At 38.1% G+C, this 23,709-nt stretch overlaps 1 protein-coding gene and 1 pseudogene across 3 annotated transcripts in view; both read left to right on the top strand.

Moving 5' to 3' along the window:
* The window catches only part of WRN (WRN RecQ like helicase), a 153,726-nt gene that overhangs the window by 7,955 nt on the left and 122,062 nt on the right, over positions 1-23,709 (top strand). The window lies entirely within an intron of this gene.
* LOC118539874 (small nuclear ribonucleoprotein G pseudogene) lies at positions 17,928-18,301 on the top strand (annotated as a pseudogene).

Genomic DNA, 23,709 nt, shown 5'->3' with positions numbered 1-23,709 from the left:
TGTGCTTGTTGAGGAACAAACAATAGAATGTTAAAATTCTCCCTTCACGTACATGACTTCAATTTCATTCTTTTCGCTGTAGGGGCCCCCATTAACTGATACTGGAACTTGATCTGCTTTTACTGTTCATTCATAAAGTGAGTTCACTGAAGGGGTGTGTGGGTGGCTCAGTCGGTTAAGTGTCCAACTCTTGGTTTCCGTTCAGGTCTCATGGGTGGTGAGAGTGAGCCCCTCATTGAGCTCTGTGCTCAGCGGAGAGTCTGTTTGAAGATTCTCTCCCTCTGCCCTTCCCCCCCATCTCTCTCTCTCTCTCTCTCTCCCTTTCAAATAAGTAAATAAATATTTTTTTAAAAATGAGGGCACTGAAGTACAGTAGAAAGACAATTGGACTGGAAGATAACTTTTGCCTTCTAGGAGGTGAATAATCACAAAATTGCTGATTTTTCCTTTTATTCATTTTATGTAAACTCACCCTGTCTTAAGAGATAGGTTCTTATGAAAGATTTTTGTTGGATAAACTTATGGTTGCTTTCGGAATTGTGTATTAATTTCCCAGTTTCTTTTTTACCCAGTCTCCATTTTTATTTTTCACTCTTCCTCTGACACTTACTGATCTGTTGTAAAATTTATGCATTTTTCTGGGGCCCCTGGGTGACTCAGTCAGTTAAGTGTCTGACTCTTGATTTTGGCTTGGGTCATGATCTCGGGGTTGTGGGACCCAGCCGCATGTTGGGCTCCATGCTGGGTTTGGAGCCTACTTGGGATTCTCTCTCTCTCTCCCTCCCCGCCCCTCCAAAAAAAAGAAAAGAAAAAGAAACAAATAAAATTCATGCATTTTTTCTTTCTATTGTGGCAGTGCTGCATTTCAACCCAGTGCAGCACTTTGCATCCTAAAGTTAAATCTTACTCCCATTGTTGTTACACGTTTCTGTTAAATTGCTGTATACTGTTAATTTTGATTCTTACTCTGATTTTAAAAGGCTTTGAAACTATATATGAAGTTATGAAACTTTTTTTACTGTATACTTTGTGTGGCTATTTTAGCTTTGTAATTTATTTAAGATAAGGGATTAAAGAAAAGGATTAATGACACAATTTTTTTTTTTTTTTTTTTAGATTTTATTTATTTATTTGAGAGAGAGAGAATGAGAGACAGAGAGCATGAGAGGGAGGAGGGTCAGAGGGAGAAGCAGACTCCCTGCTGAGCAGGGAGCCCGATGCGGGACTCGATCCTGGGACTCCAGGATCATGACCGGAGCTGAAGGCAGTCGCTTAACCAACTGAGCCCCCCAGGCGCCCTAATGACACAATTTTATTTTCAGTTATATTTGTGTATTAGAATGCAGGCACAGAAAACTTCTTTCAAACAGGCTTAAAAAATAAGGAAATTTATTATTAAAATGTAACTTGAAGGCTGAGGCAGGGCTGACTAGTAGACTGCTTTTGTCCATTGACTATTGCTCCATTCTCATCTTTGCCTTCTTCTGTGTGTTGGCTTTGTATTATTTAAGTTAGCTTTCTCCTCAAGCTGACTTCCATTATAGTGGCAAATGGGTGTAGAAGGCCCAGGTTTCACATTCTCAAATAGAGGGCATCTCTTACCAGTGCAAGACAGTATTATTTTCAGGAACCCTCCTCTTTGTGTCTCGTTGGCCTAAAGTAAGTTGTATATTTTAGGGACACCTGGTTGGCTCAGTCAGAAGAACGTGTGACTCTTGATCTCAGGGTCATGAGTTCAGGCCCCACACTGGGTGTGGAGATTACTTAAAAAAAAAAAAAAAAAAGAAAGTTGTATATTTTTTTTTTTTTTTTTAAAGATTTTATTTATTTATTTGACACAGAGAGAGAGAGTGCACACACAAGCAGGGGGAGCAGCAGAGGGAGAAGGAGAAGCAGGCTCCCCTCGGAGCAGGGAGCCTGATGTGGGGCTCGATCCCAGGACCCTAGAATCATGACCCGAGCTGAAGGCAGACGCCCAACCAACTGAGCCACCCAGGCCCCCCTGTATATTTTTATTCTTAAACCAAATTTGGGGGAATGTCATGAGTTTAACCTGAGTTTCTGAATCATCATTGTGGCAAAGGGAATGGGATTACTTGTAGGTCACTTGGGTTTACCGTGGGAGCTGGGCATGAGGGCAGCTTTCTTGAAGCATGCTGCCTCTGTGGGTAAGTAATTGGTCTGTTCTAAATTAAATTTATGGTACTGTAAAAAGGGTGTAGGGTGAAATGGTTGGTGGGTAGGCAACCATCAATGTATACTTGATAATGAGTCCTATAAAATTTCATCGCAGGTCATGTGAAGTAACAGTAATAAATATAAAAGGAAAAATAGGCAGCCTAAGCAAGTTTTAAATTGACTTACTTGAAAACTTTCTCTGCAGCTTCCCAGTTTATAATGGTTGATTTCAGCTGACTGGCTGTAGTCACTTACAGAACAAATGAAATTCATTAAAAATAGTGAATTATTCAGTTGGATAGTGAAATTCAGTTATAAAGCACTTCACTGAGCTGTGGATTCAGTTCAGGTCAAGTTGTGTTCCTGGTTTATGGGCAGTGCGGCTTCTCACAATGACACAGCACAAAGAGAGGCTTTTATCTTTTTCCCCTGTTGCTAGCGTTTTAATGGCATTTTATTATATTTATTTGATTTCATTTATACTTTATTTCACTTTATTAATACAAATTTTTATTTATACTTTATTAATATCAATCATATATAATACTTGGCAGTTATGAACATTTGGTGGATATCTATAATAAAGAAATAGGTCTCTCAAAAAAAAAAATCATCCTATTACTTTTCAAATTTCAGTGACTTACTATAGCCGAACCAAAGGCTATAGGTAGTTTTATTTAGCTTTTCTAATTTGCTTGCCTGGGTTATTTGGGAGGAAGTGGAAATTAAGATTACCAGAAATCTAGCAGTAGATTAATGAAAGTCTTGAAAGCCTCTTTAGAGATTTAATGAGGGCTTTGTCATGGATTCTTTGGTTTTTCTTTGTTTTCCTTTACCCCATCCTATTCCTATTAATACACTGAAAAGTAGAAAGAATTCTCAAAAACAATACAGAAGAATACCTTATAAATTATATCTTCTACAATAAATTATAGTTTGGGTATATGTGTGTGTGTGTGTGTGTGTGTGTGTATAAACTAGTTGCTAGTAAAAAAAACCTAGTTGATTGTATATTGGTAAGTAGAGATAAACTTAAAGGGTGAGGTTACATTTTCAGAAAATATATAATAAATTAAAAGAAATCAAACCCAGAATTTTTAAAATTGAAGTACAGTTGACTTATTAGTTTCAGGTGTACAACATAGTGATTTGACATTTACAATTGACCGTTGAACAATATGGGTTTGAATTGAATGCGTCCACTTGTGCATGAATTTTTTTCAATCACAGTACTGTAAATGCATTTTCTTTTCCTTATGATTTTCTTAATAAAATTTTCTTTTTTCTAGCTTACTTTATATGTATAACATATAAAATACATATTAATTATTTATAAAATCAGTAAGGCTTCCCATCAATAGTCGTCTATTAGTAGTTAAGTTTTGGGGGAGTCAAAAATTATTTGTGGATTTTTGACTGTGTGGTGGATTGGTGCCTATAACCCCCATGGTGTTCAAGGGTCAACTGTATATACATTATGAAATGTTCACTATGATAAGTGTAGTTACCATCTGTCGCCATACAAAGTTGTTATAGTGTTATTAACTATATTCCCTATGCTGTACTTTTCATCCTCGTGACTTAATTTATTTTATAACTGCAAGTTTGTACCTCTTAATCCCCATTGTCCATTTTGGCTGTTCCTGAACCCCCCGCCCTTTTGGCAACCACCATTTTGTTTTTTGTATTTATGAGTCTTGTTTTGGTTTTGTTTGTGTGTTTGTTCATTTGTTTTGTTTCTCAGATTTCACATATAAGGGAAATCATATGGGATATGTCTTTCTCTGACATTTCACTTAGCATAATATCCTCCAGGACCATCCGTGTTGTTGCAAATGGCAAGATTTCATTCTTTTTTTTATGGCTGAATAGTATTCAATTGTATACCATATCTTCTTTATCTATTCACCTGTTGGTGGACATTTAGGTTCCTTCCCTATCTTGGCTATTTTATATAATGCTGCAGTAAACATGGGAGTACATCCTTTTGAATTACTGTTTTCATTTTCTTTGGGTAAATACCCAGCAGTGAAATTACTGGAACATTTGGTATACCTATTTTTAATTTTTTTTTTAAGATTTTATTTATTTATTTGAGAGAGAGAGACATAGCAAGAGAGGGAACACAAGCAGGGGGAGTGGGAGAAGCAGGCTTCCTGCTGAGCAGGAAGCGCAATGCGGGGCTCGATCCCAGGACCCTGGGATCATGACCTGAGCCAAAGGCAGACGCTTACCGACTGAGCCACCCAGGCGCCCCTATTTTTAATTTTTTGAGGAACCTCTGAACTGTTTTCCATAGTGGCTACACCAATTTACATTCCCACCAACAGTGCACAAAGGTTCCCTTTTCTCTATATCCTTGCTAACTTGTTATTTCTTATCTTTTTGATACTAGCCATTCTGACATATGTAAGGTGATATCTCACTTTGGTTTTGATTTGCATTTCCCTGATGATTAGTGATGTTGAGCATCTTTTCATTTTGTGTGTCTTCTTTGGAAAAATGTTTATTCAGATCCTCTGCCCATTTTTTAATCAGATTGTTTTTTTGGTGTTGAGTTGTATGATTTCTTTACATATTTTGAATATTAATCTTTTATTGGATATATCATTTGCAAATATCTTGTTCTGTTCAGTAGGTTGCCTTTTTGTTTCGTTGGTGGTTTTCTTTACTGTGCGAAAGCTTTTTGTTTGATGTAGTCCCAATTGTTTTTTGTTTTGTTTTGTTTTCTGCTTTTGTTGCCCTTGCCTGAGAAGTCAGATTCCAAAAATATTGCTAAGACTGATGTTAACTGCCTATTTTCTTTTAGAAGTTTTATGCAAACCCAGAATTTTTAAAGTTCATTGCATTGTTGATTAAATTTGAAAGACTTTTTGACTAGAAGCTGCATCTCAGTAAAAAGAACGTAACTGTACAGGTGAAACCCACAGAATCTAACCAAAATTAGGGCATTGATAACCAAATTGAATTGCTGAAGCATTTAAGCTGCTTTGGTTTTATAAGCTGTATTAGGTTATTTGAAAACACTTATATTTCCCATTTTATAACTTATAAGTCATTGACACTTTCTTTTTTAATTCATTCTTACTATTTTCTACATACAAGAAAGTTAGATGAGTATATGACTATTACTGTAATAGTAATTTGGATTGTAATTGGAAACCTCCTAAATATAGTTTGTACAGTATAGTTACAAAGAAAAAAAAGTGGATTCATGTTGAAATTCAGTATTCCTTGGGTCAGTCAGGTCTGATGGGTAAGAATGAAGTCTTCTTGGATAAATGAATCCATTTTCTATTTGAATTTATCATTTAAAAGAAGATTCTACTGATGAAGCATTTCAGTGTGTAATTAATTTTTGATAAATTTATATACTTTGTCTAGTTGATATGAATTTGGTATCTCTTCTTGATTCCTCTCAGTACACTAAAGGGAATGAGATATAATAGCAGTAAAAGATCTATCATAATTTCTATTGTAACTGAACTCAAGGGGTTCGCTGCTTGGGGTGCATTAAATTGAACACAGTGCCTGGGTGGTTTGGTCAGTTCAGTGTCCGACTCTTGGTTTCAGCCCAGGTCATGCATGATCTCAGGGTCTTGGAATTGAGCCCTGTATCAGGCTATGTGCTCAGCAGGGAGTCTGCTGGAGGATTATCTATCTCCCTTTCCCTCTGCTCCTCCACCTCCCCCTACTCATGCTCTCTCTCTCTCTCTAAAATAAATAAATAAATCTTAAAAAAATTGAACACAACACAAAGAAGTGTTGAAAGCAAAGAACTTTTTATTACCTCTTACAGTGAGAGACAGGGAGATAGCTCAAAGCACTGTCTCCCTGTGGGGTTGGTATAGGAAGCCTTTATTCAGTGTATTTGGGGGTGGAGGCAGGGAGCTTTTATATACATTAAGGAACTTACACATATTCTGTTACCTAGGCACTTCGGTTCAACTGTTTATGTGTAGCATGTCAGCATGCTAGCGCGTACATCGTATGTTCAAAAAATGGAAGAAACCCCTCCCATAAAAGAAGATCTTCATATTATAATGAGTTAAGGATAACTTCAGAACAACTTGGGGCTTCTGCTCAAGTCCTCAACCAGTCCAAGAGGGCTCAAACTAACTCACATAAGAAGCTATCAGGTGAAACACCTAGCAAGGGGCTATTAGCTGAAACAATCTGGCTGGGTATCTTCTTGGTCAAACTGCTGGTTCTGTAAAACAAAACACATTCCTTCCCTGCTTTTGTCCCTTCCCCTTCTCCCTTCTGCTGATAGCTTTCAGACCTCTGATTTGAGTAACTTTCTGTTGCATCCTAGCTAACACTATCAGTATACCAACTTATGTATAACTGTAGACAAAAAGATGTGACATCCTGTTTATCACTGTTTATATTAATGCAGTAAGGCAAGTAATATAATATTTAGTAATAATGTAATATAGGGGCGCCTGGGTGGCTCAGTCAGTTAAGCGTTTGCCTTCACCTGGGGTCATGATCCTGGGGTCCTGGGATCAAGCCCCGGATCGGGACCTCTGCTCAGCGGGGAATCTGCTTCTCTCTATCCCTCTGCTCCTCCCCCCTGCTCATGCTCTCTCTCTCTTTCTGTCAGATAAATAAATAAAATCTTAAATAAAATAAAATAAAATAAAAAATAGTGTAATATAATAAGGCAAGTAATATAATAGGAATTTAATCCCATTTTACAGATGAGGAAATGAAAATAGAAAAGTAAAGTGACTTGTACAAGGTCACATGGATACTAGGTAGCAAAGTGTCAAAGTATAATTTTCCAAAATATTAAAGACTGATTCTCATACAAATATAGAATGAACATATGTCACATTTATTCAGTTCACTAATGAGGGAACCAGCAGGAGATAAAATTGGTTCAAAGTTTATATAGTGTATTAGCGTTCTCCAGAAAAACGGAACCAGTAGGGTATATATAGATATATAGAAAGAGATTTATTTTGAGGGATTGGCTCATGCAGTTTTGGAGGCCGAAGTTCTACAATTTGCTGTTCCATGCTGGAGGTCCAGGAAAACCAGTGATGTAATTCCAGTTCAGACCTTGAAGGCCTAAGAACCAGAGGAGCCAGTGGTCAAGCTCCCCTCCTAGTCTGAAGGTCCAAGAACTGAGGAGTGCTGATGTGGGAGGCCACGAGAAGATGGATGTCTCAGCTCAAAGGGAGAGCCAATTTGCCCACCCTCTGCCTTTTTGTTTTTTTGAGACTCAACAGATTGCATGGTGCCCACCCTTATTGGTGAGGGCAGTCTTCTTTACAAAGTTTACCAATTCAAATGCTAATTTCCTCTGGAAACACCCTCTCAGACACAACTAGAAATAGTGTTTAACTAGCTCTGGGCGGGTAACCCCTTAGCCTAGTTAAGTTGACACATAAAACTGACCATTACATACACATATTGGAGAAAGAATTTTGGAATCAAATTGCTAGGTTAGATACAAAGCTTTCCCTACAGAGCAATAAAAACCATAGCCTTGGAGAGAGGGGAAAGATGGCGGAGGAGTAGGTGACCCTATTTCAACTGGTCCCCGGAATTGAGCTGGATATCTACCAGACCACTCTGAGCACCCACGAAACCAGCCTGAGATGTAAGAAGATCTGGATCTCTACAAACAGAATATCGCAGGCGGTTGGTTTTGAGGTATGAAGCGGAGAGCTGTGATTCTGCGGGCAGATATCGGAGGATAAACGGCAGCGGGAGGGTGCCTGGCCGTGGGGATCCTACACCGCGGGTGAGTGACAGCCTTGCGCGCTGCGGACGGGGCACAGACTCGCAGACCGGTAGCTTCGGGAAAGAACTTTAGGGCAGCCCCCGGGGTGGAAAACCAGTGCGGCGGGGTCGCGCGCACGCGAACCGCAGCCCCCTGGACAGAAACCGGAGCGACGGTCGCGCGCACATGAACTGCAGCCTCCGAGACGGAAACCTGGTGCGCCGAGGTCGCACCGGTGAACTGCAACCCCCAGGGTGAAACAACCGATCGGCGAGTGGCGGAATCGCGTGCACGCGAACTGCAGTCCCTGGGATGGAACCCCAAGTGGCGGAGTCGCGCGCGCTCGTGAACTGGGAGCGGCTGGCGGTTTTAGCAGCACAAAGGGCAGAGACCTGCCCCTACCTGGAGGCAGGTCTGGGAGCGCTGCGGAGGGGCGCACAACCCAGGATGCTGCAGTTTATAGCAGCACGGACAGAAACGGAGACAGTGTGGCCTGGAGAGCTCACTGAAGAACAGACTGAGGTCTCTCTGCTCTGAGGCAGAGGGTTGGAAACAGTCTCTTCTGCTCTGACTCACAGAAGAGACGCGGAAAGCCGCCAGGGAAAGGCGCCAGAGAACAAAAGCCCCAAAGACTGATTCCCACTGAGCCCATCCCCCGCCACAGGGACGCAGGGCAACTCTGCCCAAACAGGGTTGCCTGAGTAACAGCGTGGCAGGCCCCTCCCGCAGAAGACAGGTTGGGAAAACGAGGCCAGCAACCCTAAGGTCCCAAGAAAACAGGTGCATCTTGCTTGGGTTCTGGTCAATAATTTGGGCTCTATACATTCCCTCAAATGCCCATCAACAGAATGACTAGGAGGAGGAGCCCCCAAAATAGAAAAGACTCAGAGATGATGACTTATGCTGCAGATTTACAAATGGATGCAGATATAACCAAGATGTCAGAGATGGAATTCAGGCTAGCAATTGTGAAGACAATGGCTAGAATGGAGAAATCAATTAATGGCAACATAGAGTCTCTAAGGGCAGAAATAAAAGGTGAATTGGCAGAATTTAAAAATGTTATCAATGAGATCCAATCCAATCTAGATAATCTAACAGCTAGGGTAACTGAGACAGAAGAGAGAATAGGCGATCTGGAAGACAGTATAATAGATAAAAAGGGAAAAGAGGAGGCCAGGGAAAAACAACTCAGAATCCATGAAAATAGAATCAGAGAAATAAGTGACACCACGAGGTGTTCCAATGTCAGAATAATTGGAATCCCGGAGCGAGTGGAGAGAGAGAGAGGGCTAGAAGATGTATTTGAGCAAATCGTAGCTGAGAACTTCCCTAATCTGGGGAATGAAACAAACATTCGAGTCCTAGAGGCAGAGAGGACCCCTCCTAAGATCAAGGAAAATAGGCCAACACCCCGGCATGTAATAGTAAAACTTGCAAATCTTAGAACCAAGGAAACCATCTTAAGGGCAGTTAGGGGGAGGAGATTCCTTACGTACAGAGGGAGGAACATCAGAATAACGTCAGACCTAATCACAGAGACCTGGCAAGCCAGAAAGGCCTGGCAAGACATATTCAGGGTACTAAATGAGAAGAACATGCAGCCAAGAATACTTTATCTGGCAAGGCTTTCATTTAGAATGGATGGAGAGATGCAGAGCTTCCACGACCGGCAGAAGTTGAAAGAATATGTGACCACTAAGCCGGCCCTGCAAGAAATATTAAGGGGGGGTTCTATAAAAGGAGGAACGACCCCAAGAGTGATCTACAACAGAAATTTACAGGGACAATCTATAAAAACAATGTCTTCACAGGCAACATGATGACAATTAATTCATATCTTTCAATAATCACTCTCAACGTGGATGGCCTAAACGCTCCCATAAAACGGCACAGGGTTGCAGATTGGATAAAAAGACAGGACCCATCCATATGCTGTCTACAAGAGACTCATTTTGAACCTAAAGATACATCCAGACTGAAAGTGAAGGGATGGAGATCTATCTTCCATGCCAGCAGACCTCAAAAGAAAGCTGGGGTAGGAATTCTTATATCAGACAAATTAGATTTTAAACTAAAGTCTGTAATAAGAGACACAGAAGGACACTATATCATTCTTAAATGGTCTATCCAACAAGAAGATCTAACAATTGTAAATATCTATGCCCCCAACATGGGAGCAGCCATATACATAAGCCAACTGTTAACCAAAATAAAGAGTCATATTGATAACAATATGTTAATTGTAGGAGACCTCAATACTCCACTCTCAGCAATGGACAGATCATCTAAGCAGAAAATCAACAAGGAAACAAGAGCTTTGAATGATACATTGGACCAGATGGACGTCATAGATATTTACAGAACATTCCACCCTAAAACAACAGAATACCCATTCTTCTCGAGCGCACATGGAACTTTCTCCAGAATAGACCATATACTGGGTCACAAATCAGGTCTCAACCGATACCAAAAGATTGAGATTATTCCCTGCATATTCTCAGACCACAATGCTCTAAAACTGGAACTCAATCCCAAGAAAAAATTTGGCAGAAATTCAAACACTTGGAAGCTAAAGACCACTCTGCTCAAGAATGTTTGGGTTAACCAAGAAATCAAAGAAGACTTAAACAATTCATGGAAATCAATGAGAACGAAAACACATCAGTCCAAAACCTATGGGATACTGCAAAGGCGGTCCTAAGGGGGAAATACATAGCCATCCAAGCCTCACTCAAAAAAATAGAAAAATCCCGAATTCACTGACTAACTCTACACCTTAAAGAACTAGAGAAAAAGCAACAAACGACGCCTAAGCCACGCATTAGAAGAGAAATAATTAAAATTAGAGCAGAAATCAATGAATTAGAAACCAGAAACACAGTAGATCAGATCAATGAAACTAGAAGTTGGTTCTTTGAAAAAATTAATAAGATTGATAAACCACTGGCCAGACTTATCCAAAAGAAGAGGGAAAGGACCCAAATTAATAAAATTATGAATGAAAGGGGAGAGATCACGAGGAACACCAAGGAAATAGAAACAATTATTAGAAATTATTATCAACAACTATATGCCAATAAACTGAGCAATCTGGATGAAATGGAGGCCTTCCTGGAAACCTATAAGCTGCCAAGACTGAAACAGGAAGAAATTGACAACCTGAATAGGCCAATAACCAGTAACGAGATCGAAGCAGTGATCAAAAACCTCCCAAAAAACAAGAGTCCAGGGCCTGATGGATTCCCTGGGGAATTCTACCAAACATTCAAAGAAGAAATAATACCTATTCCAGTGAAGCTGTTTCAAAAAATAGAAACAGAAGGAAAACTTCCAAACTCATTCTATGAGGCCAGCATTACCTTAATCCCCAAACCAGGCAAAGACCCCCTCAAAAAGGAGAATTTCAGACCGATATCCCTGACGAATATGGATTCCAAAATCCTCAACAAAATCCTAGCTAATAGGATCCAACAATACATTAAAAGGATCATCCACCACGACCAAGTGGGATTTATCCCTGGGATGCAAGGGTGGTTCAACATTCGCAAATCAATCAATGTGATAGAACACATTAATAAGAGGAGGGAGAAGAACCATATGGTCCTCTCAATTGATGCAGAAAAAGCATTTGACAAAATACAACATCCTTTCCTGATTAAAACTCTCCAGAGTATGGGGATAGAGGGAACATTCCTCAAGCTCATAAAATCCATCTATGAAAAACCCACAGGGAATATCATCCTCAATGGGGAAAAGCTGAGAGCCTTTCCCTTAAGATCAGGAACACGTCAAGGGTGCCCACTCTCACCACTGTTGTTCAACATAGTACTAGAAGTCCTAGCAACAGCAATCAGACAACAAAAAGAAAGAAAAGGTATTCAAATTGGCAAAGAAGAAGTCAAACTCTCTCTTTTCGCAGACGACATGATACTTTATGTGGAAAACCCAAAAGACTCCACCCCCAAATTACTAGAACTCATCCAGCAATTCAGTAACGTGGCAGGATACAAAATCAATGCACAGAAATCAGTTGCTTTCTTATACACTAACAGCGCAACTGTAGAAAGAGAAATTAAAGAAACGATTCCATTTACAATAGCACGAAAAACCATAAGATACCTCGGAATAAACCTAACCAAAGAGGTAAAGGATCTATACTCTAGGAACTGCAAAACACTCCTGAAAGAAATTGAAGAAGGCACAAAAAGATGGAAAAATATTCCATGCTCATGGATCGGGAGAATAAACATTGTTAAAATGTCTATGCTACCCAGAGCAATCTATACCTTCAATGCCATCCCGATCAAAATTCCAATGACATTTTTCAAAGTGCTGGAGCAAACAATCCTAAAATTTGTATGGAATCAGGAAAGACCCCGAATCGCCAAGGAGATGTTGAAAAAGAAAAACAAAGCTGGGGGCATCACATTGCCCGATTTCAAGCTATATTACAAAGCAGTGATCACCAAGACAGCATGGTACTGGCACAAAAACAGACATACAGACCAATGGAACAGAATAGAGAACCCAGATATGGACCCTCAAGTCTATGGTCAAATAATCTTTGACAAAGATTTGACAAAGCAGGAAAAAACATGCAATGGAGAAAAGACAGTCTCTTCAATAAATGGTGCTGGGAAAATTGGACAGCCACATGCAGAAGAATGAAACTCGATCATTCTCTAACACCATTCACAAAGATAAACTCAAAGTGGATGAAAGACCTCAATGTGAGACAGGAATCCATCAAAATCCTAGAGGAGAACATAGGCAGTAACCTCTTTGACATCGGCCACAGCAACTTCTTTCAAGATACATCTCCAAAAGCTAGTGAAACAAAAGCAAAAATGAACTTTTGGGACTTCATCAAGATAAAAAGCTTCTGCACAGCAAAGGAAACAGTCAACAAAACAAAGAGGCAACCCACAGAATGGGAGAAGATATTTGCAAATGACACTACAGATAAAGGGCTGGTATCCAAAATCTATAAAGAACTTCTCAAACTCAACACCCAAAAAACAAATAATCAAGTCAAAAAGTGGGCAGAAGAGATGAACAGACACTTCTCTGAAGAAGACATACAAATGGCTAACAGACACATGAAAAAATGTTCGTCATCATTAGCCATCAGGGAAATCCAAATCAAAACCACACTGAGATACCACCTTATACCAGTTAGAATGGCAAAAATGGACAGGGAGAGAAACAACAAATGTTGGAGAGGTTGTGGAGAAAGGGGAACCCTCTTACACTGTTGGTGGGCATGCAAGTTGGTACAGCCACTTTGGAAAACAGTGTGGAGGTGCCTCAAAAATTTAAAAATAGAGCTACCCTATGACCCAGCAATTGCACTCCTGGGTATTTACCCCAAAGACACAGATGTAGTGAAAAGAAGGGCCATATGCACCCCAATGTTCATAGCAGCAATGTCCGCAATAGCCAAACTGTGGAAAGAGCCAAGATGCCCTTCCACAGATGAATGGATAAAGAAGATGTGGTCCATATATACAATGGAATATTACTCAGCCATCAGAAAAGATGAATACCCAACTTTTACATCAACATGGATGGGACTGGAGGAGATTATGCTAAGTGAAATAAGTCAAGCAGAGAAAGTCAATTCTCGTATGGTTTCACTTATTTGTGGAACATAAGGAATAACATGGAGGACATTAGGAGAAGGAAGGGAAAAATGGGCGGGGGGAACTGGAGGGAGAGATTAACCATGAGAGACTATGGACCTGAGGAACAAACAGGGTTTTAGAGGGGAGGGGGGATTGGTTAGCCCAGTGATGGGTATTAAGGAGGGCACGTACTGCATGGAGCACTGGGTGTTATATGAAAGCAATGGATCGTGGATCACTACATCAAAAACTAATGATGTATTGTATGGTGACTAACATAACATAATAAAATTAAAAACTACCAAAAAAACCCCACAAAACATTATTCCTGTTTTTAGAACATTCACATGCTTATTTTTAAATGTCATTTAAATGTCATTTACTTTTATTCAAGTAAATAAATTGTCACAAAAGAAAAAAAAAACCCATAGCCTTTGAGATTATCTCTTCTACTGGACAGAATTCAGTTGTATCTTTGCTAGACAGAAATTTACAAGTTAACAAGTAACTTCGTAGAGTCTCAGCTTTTATCAGTAGTAAATAACAAGTTATATAAAGGTATATTCTCTCACGAAGTAATCTTTGGGGAGGATTGTGTGTCTATAGGACATCGAAAGGACATACTGCCTTCTCTTTGTCTTTTAACTTTTGGATAATTTTTCTTGACACAAAGCAACGTGGGAACCTAGGTTTTCTGACTCTAAGTCCAGGTTTCTTTCCATTCTACTTCCCTGCCTCTTCATAGTATAATTTTTAATACTAGAGTAGTTGGCTAACTTTTGCAAAATTAGCTAGTCTTTGTTATTAGTTTTCCTTTTTGATATACTTTCCTTTGTTATACAGTGATGGTGATAGTTTTCTTTCTCAGAGAAATAGTGTGTAACTCAATGGATATTTGTAGAATTTGCATAAATACCCAAGATGAGAAATTAAAATTATAGCTTATCTACTCTTTTATGACATTTGTTACCAAATTTCAGAGTCATTGTAAACATTCTTGATTTTTGATTAAATAATCAGAATTTATAAAATGGTGTATTTGATCAGATTAGCCTTTACATATTTTGAACAAAATAGAGGTGAACCATTTTAAGTAGTAGGTGAAAATTTGTTCACATTAAACAAGATAATTGCCTAACAGTTAAGCATTGCACTACTTACTAACAATTTTTTCCTGGCCCTGAAGTGGTTATCTTTAGGTGTCATTTAACTCACCATTGGTTTTTTTTTTTTTTTTAATGCTTTTTAAGAAGGTTGGGATGCTTTATTCAGTTTAGCCCTCAAGCAATTAGGCAAATCAGTTACCATGGTAACAGTAGGTATTAATTTCCTTACCTTAGTTAAAGGTTTTTTTTAAGATTATTTATTTGAGAGAGAGAACACGTGTGAGGAAAGGGATAGAGGAGCCGAGGAGCCGAAGGAGAGAATATCAAGCAGACTCTGTCTAGTGGTGAGCCTGACTCAGGGGTCCATCCCAGGAACCGTGAGATCCTTACCTGAGCTGAAACCAACAGTCTGAGGTTTAACCGACTGAGCCACCCAGGCACCACAGCATTAGTTGAAGGTTTTAGGAGCAAAGACATCTCTGAGCTAACCCACTGAAACCCAGCTTTCTATGAAACAGGAGTTAGTTTGTCCATTCTCTAGAAGATGATACCATTTCAAGTAGAAAAATGTACTCTTGAGATGAATTTCTACTCTGACAGAGCGAAGTAGAGTATGATTTAAAAGCTAGGTAATTAAAGAGCTATCCCTTCTTAGTTTAATATGGGATACAGTTGGTCTTAATTTTCCTGTATTTGTTCTAACTTAAATCTTGAATCTTATGGGTGTATTTCTATTGCCATGAACTAAAAGGCACTAAACGTGCCTGCAGTAGACGGCTTTCCTACTATCTAATTGATGTCAAATAAAATCATTTAAGATGAATTTTTTTCAAAACCTAATTCCTAATTTTAGGAGATAATCTCTTAACATTTAATGGGCTAATATTACTAACCCTGTATAGTAAGCCTACTCATTTAGGTATCATGAAGTCTATTTTGCAAGTAATATATCAAAAAGGTTTTAGTAAGAAGTTGTATTCTTATTAGGTATTTTATCACTGTATTATGGTGATTAAAAAAATTGCTGTAGTTGTTAATGCCAGTAGCATTGGACATTTTCCAGTCTTAGACCATTTTGTCTATGTTCTGTAGCAGGAGTTGGCAAACTTGTGGTGGGTCACATTTGACTTGCTGCTTGTTTTTGTACTATGAGCTAAATGGTTTTTACATTTTTAAGTGGCTAAGAAAAAATCAGAAGAAAAATTTTATGAAATTTGTATAAATCTAGATTTCATTGTCTATAAAGTCTTACTGGAACATAGCCATGCTTATTTAAGTATTATTTATGATATTTGAGCCACAATGTCTGACTTGGTAGTTGCAACAGAGACAATCTGCCATGAGGCCTAGAACATTTACTGTTTGGCTCTTTATAGAAAAAGTTTGCTAACTCTTGTTCTAGAGTATTAAAAAATGTAGCCTTGGTTGTTCATTAAAAACAAACAGACAAACAACCTTTCCCCTTTTCTGGGCATACTTTCCCCCCGATTGCTAAAAGTAACACATGTTCTTATAGAAAATTTGGAACATATAGAAAAGTATAAAGAAGAAAATAAAAAACCGTCTTCAGTTGTGGGATAACCACTAATATTTTGGTATACATTGCTCCAGACCTTTAAAAATATCAAATATGTATATATGTGTATATGTATGCCTATATATATATATATATAGGTGTATATATATGTGTGTGTGCATGTATACATATGTCCCTCTATGTAGAATATGTATATATATACATATGCAAATACATACATATTTATTGGGTAAAATTAGAGTCTAACTTGCTTTTTCACTTGATAAATTATGTTTTTAATGGTTGCATAGTGCTCTGTTTTATGGATATGACATAATTTATTATTTAACTATTTTACCATTGTCAGACATGTCTGTTTTCAACCCTTTATCATTATAAATATTGTATATTACATTATATATCTTAAATACTATCATATATAACAAGAATGACTATCCTTGTATATAAATCTTTCTGAGGAATGCTGGTTTTTTGGGTGAGATTAATTCTTTTAAAAATGAAACTATGTGTAAAACTAGAGAATTATTTTGAGGGAAATGTTGGTAGTGCAGGAAAATACTTACTTGGCCTGCCTTCATGAAAAAGATGGCTTTCATTTAGCCTCAGCTCTGGTTAAACATAATAATTTTCACACCAGACCATCAAACCAGCTCTTAAATAAGTTGACTGGTAAAACATATAGTTGATACTGATAGTAGATGGATTGGAGGAACTGGGTCCATGTCCCACTCTGGCTTCATAGTTTATACTCACAATTCGGCAGCTTGGGAAAGTAGATTTCTTGTGTGCATGCTCCTATCATTATTATTGAAGCCATAGAGAAAAGTGGAGTAATGCTCCAGTCTAGTGTGAGTTGACACAGTAGACTCAGAAATGGGGGTAAAAGGGGATGTGCTCCATTCCTGGGGTAATTCACTTGCTACTGCTCTAATTAAGTAGATGTTCCAGCCAACCACTGTGTGTCCTCTGTATGCTTCTGTAAAGGAAATGCCATTTGTTAGCACATTCCTAGTTTTTTGCCATCACTCACTCCATAGAGTTCCTACAAAAACGTACCCAAGTATTTCACTCAAAGAATGATTTGTAAATGGGTATTGACTTTAAAAATTACTATGGATATCCATACCCGCTGCTTGGTACCGATCTGTCTACAGCAGAAGTAGTAAATTGGAAGGCCCGCAGGCCAAATTTAGGCCGGTAGAGGGGTCTTGAATATTGCTTTTAAATGGAAGATTGCATGGTGCAATTTCTTCATCTTTGGAAAAACTGGGAGATCTGGTAACACTGGGTCCATACTGGCAAGAGTTAGCTGGAACAAAGTTAGTGGCTTCCAATTTGTGCTGTAGCATAGTGATATGGGTTATAAGGTAAGATTTTGATGGCTGCATATTTTTTATAGTTTTTAAATATATAAAAGCATTTTATGAAACATTTAAAGATTTATAATAGGTGAAATTATATTTGAACATTATTCTATATGGTGATCCTTTTGTAAACTACTTGAGTTAAGTAACTGTTCTAAAGAAACGATTCACAGCAGCCATACTCTCAGTTTCAAAGGGGAAAAACACTTTATTGATATTATAAAGTAAAAAACCTAGTGGAAATAGAAGAAAAGGGAAATCTACGCATAGATGAAGGCAATAGTAAGCAGTAAAGGAGGATAAGATAGAGTTACATCGGTGAGGGACGCCACGAATTCCATTTGGAGGCATCTTTGAGCTCACTGAGTAGACACCGTGAGCAAAGCTCACCCTCCTGAATTGAAAAAATTTATGGACAAGAAATTATTGAAATTAAATGGTGGCAGACATGTCCAAGGAATATTGCAGGGGATTGATCCGTTTGTGAATCTTGTGATAGATGAATGTGTGGAGATGGCAACTAGTGGGCAACAGAACAGTATTGGAATGGTGGTAATATGAGGAAATAGTATCATCATATTAGAAGCCTTGGAGCGAGTATAAACAACGGGTGTGTTCATCAGAAGAAATCAACTGCTTCCACATGTCCCCTCCATAGTACCTGTTTTACTACAATATAAAAATCAGGTCGTGTGCATTTTCATATTGAACTTTTTTGTTAAATAAACTTTTATAATAGTCAAAAAAAAAAAAAAGAGTTACATCCGATTGGGTACTTACAACATCTAACCTCATTAACTGGGGAACCCTTTGGGGACAGCCAGACTGGGGTTCCAGCCAGGCCTGGGTGCAGCGTCTTCCCCTCAGGTGAGACTTCCAACTGACCATCCCCATAAGGGTTGGATTTATAGGGCAAATGACCAGATGTGAAGTTAAACATTTGTTTGCCTCTGTGTGGTTTGGAGCGAGCAGCATTTCTGTGTTATCATGTCTTTACATCTTCAAGGAGCCTGGGCCATATGTGCTTGCCTCTCCTCTTGGATTCTATTCTGGAGGGCCAGCCCAGGCTGGAGCCAGAGGGGATGCAAGGCAAAATTTATAGCTCTTGGTGTCTAGACCAGAAGGGCCAGTTCTGACCTGGAGGCTAGCTAATGTCCACTAGCCAGACTCCCGAGATCACTCAGCAGCACGTCTCACACACGACATTCTTTAACCTGCCTGCCTCTGTGCAGGTCTGGGTGGTCTGTTACGCAGGACCAATCACAGAAACTTCGTCCGTACAGTACAGTAACATGGATGGCTGTGCATGGTAAACATGGTCAGACAGGGTTGTTCTCTGGCTGTATTATGTAGCACTTCCTCCTGACTTTCCTGTTAAATTCCTAATTAATATTTTAATTTTGTATGTGTATATTATTTAATAATTGGGAAAGTTATATGTGTTTGTGTATATAAACTTTCTTTCTTTCTTTTTTTTAAGTAGGCTCCACACAGGGCTTACACTCACAACTTGGAGATCAAGACCTGAGCTGAGATTAAGAGTTGGATGCTTAACTGACTGAGCCACCCCGGTGCCCCAAAATTCTTTCATTTTTGTCTTAATTTTTGTAATTATTTTACTGCTAACAGAAAAGAGCGTGATTGTTAGCTAATTCTTATCAGTATTTTCTAACAGAAAACAATGAATTTTGTTAATTTTCTTGTTATTTAATTTTTAATTATTTATTTATTATGGCCTTTTTGATGTGACAATTTGTCAAACCCTGATTATGATAGAATTTCATAATATGTTTGTTTTTAGAATTTATACTAGTGCTTATATCTAAAAATAATCAATAATTGAACATAATACAATTCCATTGATTTAATAAGGGAAATATAGACCTCTGTAACTTCAGAAGCTCATTTAAAAATATTTTTGATTATAAGTGTATTTTGCTTAAAAAATTTAAATTATTAAACTAACTGAAAATATTTCAGTACACTGTTTTTGTTTAGTCTTTTTCATTAAAGAAGTTTTTTGGGATAAGATTTGTTAAAAAAAAACATAAGAATTTAGACAAACTAAAAAATTGACAAGAAACGTTTCCCAAGGAATGAAGGATTTGTAGTATTTCAAGTACTTTATTTTTTAAGTATTTTATATTCAAATAAATTTAATTTCTGCAGGTATTTGCTTTCCCACTGTAATGCCTAATTTATTGATTAAAGCTGTAAAGTCACCTGATTTGTGAGTTAAATGTAACACTAAATATTTCATCAATAATTAGTCTCTAAAGTAAAAAATGATCTCAGAATTATATGGTGTTTCCATAATTCTTTACAGGCTAAATCAAATGAAATAGGGGTGTCAAACAAAATACTCTGGTACCTTCTCATAAAACGGCTATTTTACTAAAAAAAGTTTGAATTTTTGAAATAATATTTGAGCACAAAATAACAAAATTCTTTTTTTTTTTTTTAAAGATTTTATTTATTAATTTAAGAGAGAGAGAGCATGAGCTCGGTGGGGAGGGGCAGAAGGAGAAGCAGACTCCCCACTGAGCAGGGAGCCCTACTCAGGGCTCGATCCCAGAACCCTGGGACCATGACCTGAGCTGAAGGTAGACACTTAACTGAGCCACCCAGGCGCCCGGAGAACAAAATTCTTTTAAGAGGTTGTGATTATCAGATTGAGCTCAAGAAGCTGGTTACAGGATTGCACAATTAGTAAAGCCTAGATACTTTGCTAGTTTGCCAAATGTGCTCTTTTTTCCTGCCTGTGTGGAGCGCTGTGTTAGGGATCAGTAAGGCAAAAGAAATGGAAAAATTGCCATTCTCAATTATTCTGTTAGAAGATGTGTTTAAGATTTGTCAAAGACATAGAAGACAGTACTAATTCTTAAGAAGATTATTTAATGAAAAAGGTGTTCATTGCAGATATGAATCCATAACTGTTAGTAACGGGCCTCAGTTAGAAAGCTGTATAGAATCCTTGAGGAAGAATGCTTGAGAGGACATTATTTGCTTGGCAAAGAAGTTTTAAAACTGAAGTATTCAAAGGGAATATCTTCAAACATACAAAATTTTACGGAAACAGTGAAAGTCTGGGACTGGTAATAACAGGAAGGTTTAGGCTGTACATTTAGTTCAATATAAATGAATTAGTTCAATATAAAAAAAAACCAACCCTGATATTCTAAGTAGTAAGTTGTCTTATTCACAGAGAAGCTCCTATATATTAAAATTTGCCTGTAGTTCTGAGTTCCACATTAAATGAAGTCATAAAAATGGTGAACCTAATGAAGTCTAAGCTACTATAGTACCTTCTTTTCAGCTTTAGGTGAATAAATGTGGCTAGCTATTTCAATAATTAAGTATATTGACAGTCTAAAAGAAGATTTATAAGCTAAAAGAAAATTTCAAATTATTCCATGTGAATGGTTTTTACTTTGCAGATTTGTTGAAGTATAGTTATCGGCTTCAATAAATAGTATTCTTAACTGACGTTTTGAGCACCTGAATTAACTTAAAAGTGCAATGATTATGTGGAAAATATATTAACATGTACTGACAAAGTTTGTGGATTCAGAGTGATAATTCAGCTTTGGGAGAGTGAAGTTAAAATAGTTTTAGAAGTGACATTTAATTGGTATCATTTGAGTCCTAAGGATGAATTAATAATACTTGTAGAGCATATTCAGTGTATGCCTGTGACAGAGCTTTAGCACACTATATTGAAATACTTGATATAAAAAATTCATTTATATTCAAAACTTGTTTATATCATCAGAAGGAATTTACATAGTTTTCAGTAGAAGAAAAGGAGAAGCTGTTAGATTTAAAGAACTTTAGCATTCTTGAAGTACAATTTAAAGAGGTCGAGTTGTTGGAATGCTGGTTAATAGTGAAAAAGGAGTTTTCAGCCTTTTAGAGCAGAGCCTCTTGCCATTTGCTACCACTTGTGCTAATAAAGCTTCTCTGTGATGGTTGCTATATAGAATATTAAGAAAATGTTAAAAGGTTTTAATCAGGAGTTGTATGTAGCCATTTTAAACAGAAAGCCTAGGGGCGCCTGGGTGGCTCAGTCATTAAGCGTCAGCCTTCGGCTCAGGTCATGATCCCAGGGTCCTGGGATCGAGCCCCACATCGGGCTCCCTGCTCAGCGGGGGAGCCTGCTTCTCCCTCTCCCAACTCCCCCTGCTTGTGTTCCCTCTCTTGCTGTGTCTCTCTCTGTCAAATAAATAAATAAAATCTTAAAAAAAAAAAAACAACACAGAAAGCCTAATATTCAAGTTATGTTCATCTAAACAACTTAGTTTCTTGTATAAAAAATTTAATTTTACATGAAGGTATAATGCAATTTTTACAAAATGTCATATACACACTCCCAGATCGCCTTCCTAGTATGCTATAAAAATATTTTCATTTTCTGAGTGTGCCGTCAAGTTGAAAATGTTGTAGACTCCTGGTATAGACCTTCATTTGTAAATGAAGTGGGCATCGAGAATCATCATGTAATTGAGAAAAATCAACAGCTATCAAGCTTGCTTAGCTGAATAGTTGACCCTTGATAAAAAATAATTTCTAGGGGCACCTGGGTGGCTCAGTCAGTTAAGTGTCTGCCTTCGGCTCAGGTCATGATCTCCGGATCCTGGGATTGAGCCCCATGTCGGGCTCCTTGCTCAGCGGGGAGCCTGCTTCTCCCTCTTCCTCTGCTACTCCCCCTGCTTGCACTGTCTCTCTCTGTCAAATAAATAAATAAATAAATAAAATCTTTAAAAAAATAATTTCTAAACAAAAAAACCTAAAAGTCTTTATAAGTATTATCAGTGGATTCAGCAGGAAATGTGTTAATAAAAGAACCGAAGAGGATGGATGGAGGGAGGTGGGTGGAGGATGGGCTAATGGGTGATAGGTATTAAGGAGGGCACTTGTTATGATGAGCGCTGGGTGTTATATATAAGTGATGAATCACTAAATTCTACCCCTGAAACCAATATTACACTATATGTTAACTATCTAGAATTTAAATAAAAATTCGAAAAAGAAAAAAAAAATAAAAGAATTGAAAGTGGTTGAAAAGGAAAATTGCAGGGTAACAAAGGAATTGAAACATAATTCCCTCAATAAAATACTCAGTGGAATTACTGTGGTAGAACAAATATGGCTGAAAACAAAATAGATATTTGTTGAATGAACTGAACAGCTGGTCCTAGGACGCCTACTTGATCTTTCCTGTCTTAGAGTGCTTCTAGAGGAGTTGTACTGATGAGCTCAGTGTTCTGGTGGTCTGGGTCTTGAGATTACAATTTGGGAGACCTGTGAATAGAGAAATTGCCTCCTAATACTTCAGTGGAAGACTTAGAATCTTTGTCCTGTTCGCAGCTTCCTGAGGGACCCTAAGAGCAGATGACTGCTGATGGTAAACAGTTTTACAGGCAAAGGAAAGTAACAGTCCAACTAAGGAAGCCAGCATCAGTGGAAAGAAGACCGAAGAACACCCAGAATAGGAGACTTTTATTGAAACAGATATTTAAACTAGATTATAACTTTTATAAAAGAAAGAAATAATAGGGACTAAACTAGAGCAATAAAGAAACTTTCTGGAACTAACAATCAAGATCTTAACATTATAAAAATTCAGTAGGCAAACTGAAAAGGACTATCACCATTGGGAGTGAAATTAGCATCTTAGAAGTCAAGTGTAAAAAGTATCTTAAGGTGGCGCCTGGGTGGCTCAGTCGTTAAGCGTCTGCCTTCGGCTCAGGTCATGATCCCAGAGTCCTGGGATCGAGCCCCGCGTCGGGCTCCCTGCTCTGCGGGAAGCCTGCTTCTCCCTCTCCCACTCCCCCTGCTTGTGTTCTCTCTCTCGCTGTGTATCTCTCTCTGTCAAATAAATAAACAAAATCTTTAAGAAAAAAAAAAAGTATCTTAAAATACAAAGAACAAAATTAAAGAGATGGTAGTCAGGAAGGAAAAAATGAGTCTAGGAGAAGAAATCCAGGCAGGAAGAAATTCACCAGCATGTGAATAAATGTTGTAGAAGGAAAAAAGGGAAGAGATAGTGGCAGTTAATAACTAAATAATAACCAAACTAGAAATAGGGGTATATTAGTTTGCTGCAGGTGCCATAGTTAAGTGCTGCAAACTCCATGATTAACAGAAATTTATTGTCTCATAG

The sequence above is a fragment of the Halichoerus grypus genome, chromosome 3 (assembly GCF_964656455.1).
Source record: "Halichoerus grypus chromosome 3, mHalGry1.hap1.1, whole genome shotgun sequence".
NCBI classification, from domain to species: Eukaryota; Metazoa; Chordata; class Mammalia; order Carnivora; family Phocidae; genus Halichoerus; species Halichoerus grypus.
Note: the sequence above shows the minus strand (reverse complement) of the source record. Positions and strands in the feature narration are given on the sequence as shown.